This window comes from Hyalella azteca, unplaced genomic scaffold, assembly GCF_000764305.2.
Source record: "Hyalella azteca isolate HAZT.00-mixed unplaced genomic scaffold, Hazt_2.0.2 contig3459, whole genome shotgun sequence".
In the NCBI taxonomy this organism is placed as follows: domain Eukaryota; kingdom Metazoa; phylum Arthropoda; class Malacostraca; order Amphipoda; family Hyalellidae; genus Hyalella; species Hyalella azteca.
The window spans coordinates 126,924-134,218 of NW_025933708.1; positions in this window are offsets into that span (position 1 = coordinate 126,924).

Below are 7,295 nucleotides of genomic sequence, written 5' to 3' on the forward strand. Positions count from 1 at the left end.
CTTTCATTGCATAGGCTCAATTTCGAGCTGTAATTAAATTTTTCTGCTATCTACCCATGGAGTAAGCCTATATTAATAGATTGCGCTCTGACAATGATAATATGATATTGTTGTCATTATTGTTGTTGAGATAAATAATAATAATTATCTTGCTTGATGGGCTCTAATAAATTTCGATTGCATGGATCGAAATTTGCAAAGAGCGTAAAAATGCCGTGCGAGAAGGCTTCGTCGAAAAGGCAGTATATAAAACGACATTCGCCGTGGTGAGACAAACATATGATGTACAACAAGTTATACCAGCATTGGATGAACCATGAATCCATAAACACGCATAACTTACGCTCTTTTGTGCAATTAAAGTTATATTTTATTAAATGCAATTTAACCAGCCGCCTACAAGAGGTGATTAGAAAATATGTTACGAAATTTTAAACGTTTTCGGATGGGAGTTTTATACTAAGGAAGGCAATTGCTAGGTCTCTAAATCAAAGACTTATAGTTATATAAAGTTATGTTTCTAAATCAAAAAAAGCCTTTGAAAAGCGCTTGCAGAGAACGATGCAATCTTTTCAGTCCATTCTAAAGCCTTTCTCGAAGTCGCCCAATTATAAATGAATGATAGCGTGTTGGAAAAAAGTGAAAATTTTGATTTATGAGGTGAGTTGCGGGAACAATTTGCCATCGGCATTTCTGGCAAATATTTTGGCACTTCGCTCAGGTGAAATACGGTAAAAGTTCAACACTCGATGGTCCGGACAAAATATTTCGTCTGCTCTAAGATAAATGGATTTACTCGTTCGAAAATTGAGGGCCTTGCTATAGAGACGTTGGCCATGTTGTCGTCTCGGCTGCGAAAAGAAAGATGTGCATTTTGTGGCTCGAACGGTTGATCAAAGTGATGTCACCGTAGGTTGGTACGTATTTTTGGGGTTCGTTTAGTTGATCAAAGCAATTTAACCGCAGATATATATTTTGCTGCTTGAATGGTTGATAAAATTTATTTAATTGCAGATTTTTACCTTGTGACGAACTGACGTCACATGAGATAATTATTACATATAAGTTATTTCCGATGAGATATTTATTTTATGGCTAAAACAATGACAAATGAGTACGTGCGAAATTTACGAGACTCTTTATATGTTCGATATTTCTGTAATAAACCAATGTAATTTCGTGGTACTAGCGTTTTATCATTTACATCCCCGAGTATATTTTAACGTTACTGATGGAAGTGAGAATTATTTAAAATAGTGTTTTCACGATCGAAGCGAAGTATTATTCTATTTAATTGTAAAGTTGATACTGTTTATTTATGGCCGTACATTTGATGCTAAAGTAAGACAAATATATTGACAGCTTATTTTCGAATCACTACATGTTACTCCTTATCCTTAATTTCTAATCTCAATTTACAGCTATCGTCTAGTTTAATTCTAGAACAAAAATTCCCTGAATTGTTTCTCTATACCAGAAGCTTATAGTATTGTATTTATTTCCTTCGTTTTCTTCAAGTTCAATGTAATGACCAGAATGGCTTCCGCGCCCTTTCCGTATAATGTTGGCAATCGATTCAAAACGTGCGAAAATTTTTTTGATGGAATAGAATTGATGATAATTGGTGGAATTGAATTGATAAAATTGTGCTTGATAGGAAAAAACGTTGCTATTAATGAAACGAAACTCGACCAAAGAGAAAAAAAATCATATAAATAATGTTTCAAACAGAAACTCGAAGATGGCAGCTTCTACGACATTAAACTTCCAATAGTTCTTAAAAGGATCGCGGACTTGGATGTTGTCGACGTAAAAGAACAGGATTCGACGAGGCAGCTTCTTCTCTAATTCTTTTACAATCGCAGTGAGAATTAAAACATTAACGATTGCCAGATAATGGCCTGCAAACTTATCTTCTACTGAAATTACTGGACATATTTTAACATAAGTTAACAGAAATAAACTGAATAATTTCCTACCGCAAAATAATGCCTCTTATCCTCTCCATGTGTGTCGTATTAAATTTATTCGGCAAAAATAACATTTTGAAGAAATCTCTTTTATATACATTTTGATATTCCAGTCCGCATCACGGTTGAGTTTAAGGTATGAATCCGAAGAATGCGCATTGAGCAATGCATGCTTTTATACACTGTAATAAATGGAATTACTCGTACTTCTATTTGCATTACAAGCGCTGTAAAATTTCTTGGAGTCTCTATAATCCCAATTAGAACTGCACAACTGCAATCCCATCAACGTCATAATGCTAAAATCTCTTGCAGTTATGACTGTAACGAGATTTAATTACTGCTGTTTGCTATTGTTTGACTTCAAGCAAGGCTGGTGTGAAAAAATTTGTTCGTTTCCTTGCAGAGTCATGGCGAAACCAAAACAGGCCTTAGCAGATACAGCAAAGAAAAGTATTTATTATTTCACTTAATTTTTTATTTTAATAAGGGAAAACGTGGATAATGCTTCTTAATATAATGCAAACATGGAATGCAAACACAAGTGAGTGTAGTTCACTGCAACTCAGTGCATTCTTAATGGAATGCAAACGTAACTCAGTGTAGTTCACTGCAACTTATTACATTCTTAATGGAATGTTAATATAAGTCAGTGCAGTTAACTGCATCTCAGTGCATTCTTAATGGAATGCAAACATAAGTGAGTTTAAAAACATAAGTGAGTGTAATTCACAGCATCTCAGTGCATTCTTAATGGGATGCAAACATAAGTGAGTGTGGTTCACTGCATTTCAGTGCATTCTTAATGGAATGCAAACATAATTGAGTGTAATTCACTGCATCTCAGTGCATTCTGGAATGCAAACATAAGTGAGTGTGTGTAATAAACCGGCCTACGACCACCAAGTAACCAGTAACCTCGCCTAACGGTTCGCATTGACCATCCTTGTCTCACCAATGACCGGAAGCTGAATATGTAAACAGCTGCCAATTGGCTGCGAAGCAATGCTTAAGGCGGGACGGGATTTATAACCAAAACCAAGTTCCTCAAAGTTTATTAACGAACAAGTTCAACAAGTAGCCTACTATGGAGCTAAGACGCGGAGGAGAGAGAGAGCGAGCTAGCTGAGGGACAAAGCTCTTGATCCTAGAAGAAAAATAAACATCGTAAGTACACTGGTAATTCAGAAGCCTGATGACTACTCTACCAACGGCCTTACACGACACCACATTATTTCTTCATAATATAGGCCACCTATAAGTAAACACGCACAAAGTCACTGTAACAGTAACACGAAATACAGTAACACATAACACAGTATTTAACAGTAACGCAAAATACAGCTCACCTAGGCGACTGTCAGGTAATCCCCTGTAAGCTAGGCACCAGTACACAAGCCGGAATTGACACAGCTACTATTACCAGCCTCAGCCTACATCAGCGCCGGTATACTTAATCTCTCCGGTCTGAATGTAAGAAGGGAATTTGCAGCCTCCACTCAACATTACAGTGTGGTTCACTGCATCTCAGTGCATTATATTAGCTGTAGTTGTGGTATCACGTCTTCCCGATTCAATTAGAAACCGTAAAAGAAAACTGCTTCTCAAGACACTCGACAAATCAGAATTGATTGTAAGTTTGTGTTATTTGAATAATTATAGTTGTTATTATTATAGTTATTGTTATAATTGTAGCAATAAGTTGTTATAATTAAAGTTATTATAGCATATAATAATTTTTAGTTGCAACCGAAGGAGTACGTGTAATAAATTCGAATAAGTACAGAATTTAAGGAATTATGCTCGAGTTATTTAACATGGTATTTTAAACGTCCCTTAAACACCGATATTACACGGAACAAATATTGGCTCTTGCCGTGCCCCGTCCAAGCACGGACACCAGGAAACTAAACTTGGTATTATGAAAGCCTTTCAAACACTGGTGTTGTTCAAATCAAACATTGACTTTTGGTCTTGACTTAGCCAAGCACGGACAATAGATAACAAAACGTGGTATTATGAACGCCTCCCAAGCACAGGTATTGCTCAAAATAAACTTTGGCTTTTTGCCTGCCCCTGCCAAGCCCGGATTGAAAATAATCAAGCATTGTATTATAGACTATAACCAAACATGGTATTATGGACGTCTCTCAAATATCGGTTTTATTCGCTGCTCTGAAACACCGCAGGCTCTGCGACAGGTTGGCCTCCGGAGCGCAGTGTAGGCAGTTCTTGAGCGTCCGAAGTGTTCGGAGCGTAGAAGCGATCATCCGATTATGCAAATAAAACGTCGGCCAAAAGCGACAGCTAGGCGCTATAGTGATTAATGGGTGCTTTATCGTAATATTTTTGCTTTTACCCAAACATCTCTGATCACAGTTACCACAGCGCGAACTTTCTTAGATGTTCTTCAAATTTTCCTACATCGCATCTGCTTCATTTCTTCGTTTCTATTTTTCGTTTCCTGGTAAGGTGCTAACTTCATCGTAGGTTTATTAGATATTCAATATCGAAGGTATTTAAAGTTAGACGGTCATGATATATTATAAAAAGCTTGTAATATTATAAACAAATTTTAGTGCAAATGTAGGGTCGAGTGACCGTGCGTTCTGCATTATTTCGCGCTTATTCTGACGAGACAATGGATGAGTGCAGCGATGACATTGTAAATCCCCGGCAATAAATTGCATACTCGAGTCGATAATTTCATTGTTCGAATTTCAATCAAATTATTGGCTCACACGCCCCAAAGAACGTATCTGAATTCAAAAAATTCTCTTTTAAACACGAGAAAACTCAGTGTAAAAATTGTTGAGTTTGTGAAGCACAACTTGTTTACGATTTCAGCACAGCATCTCATTGATGAATTCGATTCAACTGAAATAAATCTTTCATTTAGATCTCGCAGCCTTAGAATGTTTACCGTTAATTCTTTAAATAAATATGAGCAGAATCAAAATGCACTGGTTCTGCAAATTTTAATTCTCAACATAAATTCCTCTCGCTCATATAACATCACGCTTGTAAATTCGAGTAAAAGGGTAAACTGTCACCAAAAAACTGTTCTCTTAATCTGAACCTTGAGAAGCCTTGACGTTGGCGCATGCAACCTCGAATGATTCAAGTCACGACTTCGCGGCATTCACAACAAGTCTCTTTTGTAAAGTTTTTTTTTTCTGACGCAATTTTTACTAACAATTTTCCAGGCAATCATATGACGAACGTCTTTCACTTCAGCGTTGACGAGCTCTGATCACAGGATGGAGTTTTTTATCTTAAACTTTGCGTTAATTCCTTTTCCATTTGAATGATTTGAGAAGCTAGAGCTCTCGATCTCACTTTCATTACGTAAATTATTTTTTTCTTATATTTTGTGCGCGACTATAAGCTTCGTCTATTCATCTTCCGTGTTACCGTCAATTTGATTACCACCATTGTTTCTTCGGCTTCGCAAATTTTGTCTTTTAAATTTTTTGGACGGCTATTCTTTCGTCTTTTCTGAATAAATTTTGAATTGATGGCTGGCTAATTCAAATCCATCGTACGTTTCCATGACTTTCATTTCTCCCCTCGCTGCCCCGAAACTCAATAATTCTCACTTCCTCCTCAGGAAAGCATTACGTTCTCTACTGCGTTTCCTTCGCCCCCAGTTTATCTCTTTAAATTTGAATTCTCTCTCATTCCGTGCCCTGTCAGAGGGACATTTTCAGTGTTATAAATGTCGTTTGTATCCTTCAGTTGAAATTACTTTGTATTCATGCGACATGAACGAACTCCAACCTTCATTTCCAGTTGTTTGTTCCATGACCATGAATTCCGTCTAGATAGCGGGATGTGCAGTTAGCAAATAATTTATTTCTTCTGTAGACGCTGATGTCTGACGGGGAATCTTTCTCATGCAGGACTGGAACTACGATTGTTGATGAAGCAGCCATAATTGGGAAAGCGCAATGGCTGGTTGATCTAATTAATGTAATCAGAAATAATGTAATAATGTAATTAATGTAAGGAATTTAAAAGCAAAGAAAACGCCAAGAAAATTCACCATATCGATATTGAAAACGTTTCGGAGTCCAGCTCCATCATCAGTTCGACTAAACTCAAAATGAATAAAATCACTTTAAAAAGTGATTTAAAAAAAAATAATAAATCACTTTAAAATAAAATCACTTTAACACGTGATTTTATTCATTTTTAGTTTAGTCGAACTGACGATGGAGCTGGACTCCGAAACGTTTTCAATATCGATATGGTGAATTTTCTTGGCGTTTTCTTTGCTTTTAAATTCCTTGTGAACTTGCGATATAAGCAGACTAATGNACGCTATATTTTGGCGCGTCCCTCGATCTCGTGGCTGACGCTATATTTTGGCACGTCTCTTGATCGCGTGGCTGACGCTATATTTCGGCTCGTCCCTCGATCGCGTGGCTGACGCTATATTTTGGCACGTCCCTCGATAGCGTGGCTGACGCTATATTTCGCGAGGTCCAGTCAGTTAAGTAATGCTTATCTCACCGAAATGCTTGGTCGATTAAACCGACATTAAATTATAAATCATGACAGCATCACTCATCCACTACAGAAATTTTACAAAGCCCTATATGAGTCGCAATTCAGGTCAAACCACATGATTGAGTGGACCTAAGAAACAGTTCAGAGAAAACGTTTGCTCTGGACTGTTATTATTTCAATATGTGCGGTGCTAGGTCTTGCTTCGAGTGTTTCCATTCAGGCAGGTTGAATCAGACACTCAAATTCAACACAAAAATATTTTGTCTATGACACTGTGAAAAAAAACAAGAAATTATTCAAAACTTATACTACAAACTTAGTCCTCGTAATTTACTTATGACCCGGCAATGAAATGTACAGAGTTGAATACCAATTCTCAGGCGTTAAACCTAATCAGAAAATCTGGAAAAATCTTCACCGCCGATAAAATTCTTCTTATTATATTTATGAAAGGAAAAGTTGATATTTTGTTTCATATCTACAATGTATCGTTTGGACAATCCGTTTCAATGTAGCACGCAAGAGATAGTCTTAACTAAAGCACTTGGAAGATTTATATCATATTCAGTTTATGGCATCATGAACAATACATTTTTAAAATAAATTCGACTAATATTTTTTCCTTGCATCTTATTTTTATCCAGAAACCCTGAACATAAATGGTAAAAAAGCTTATATAGCATAAATAAATATATATGTATATAATATATACCATAAATAAATAAATTTAAATAAATTGTACTAAATATTAATCGCACCCATAAAAATAAATCCAAAGAATGCCTTTGTATATTGCGTACTGGTTTTTGCTGG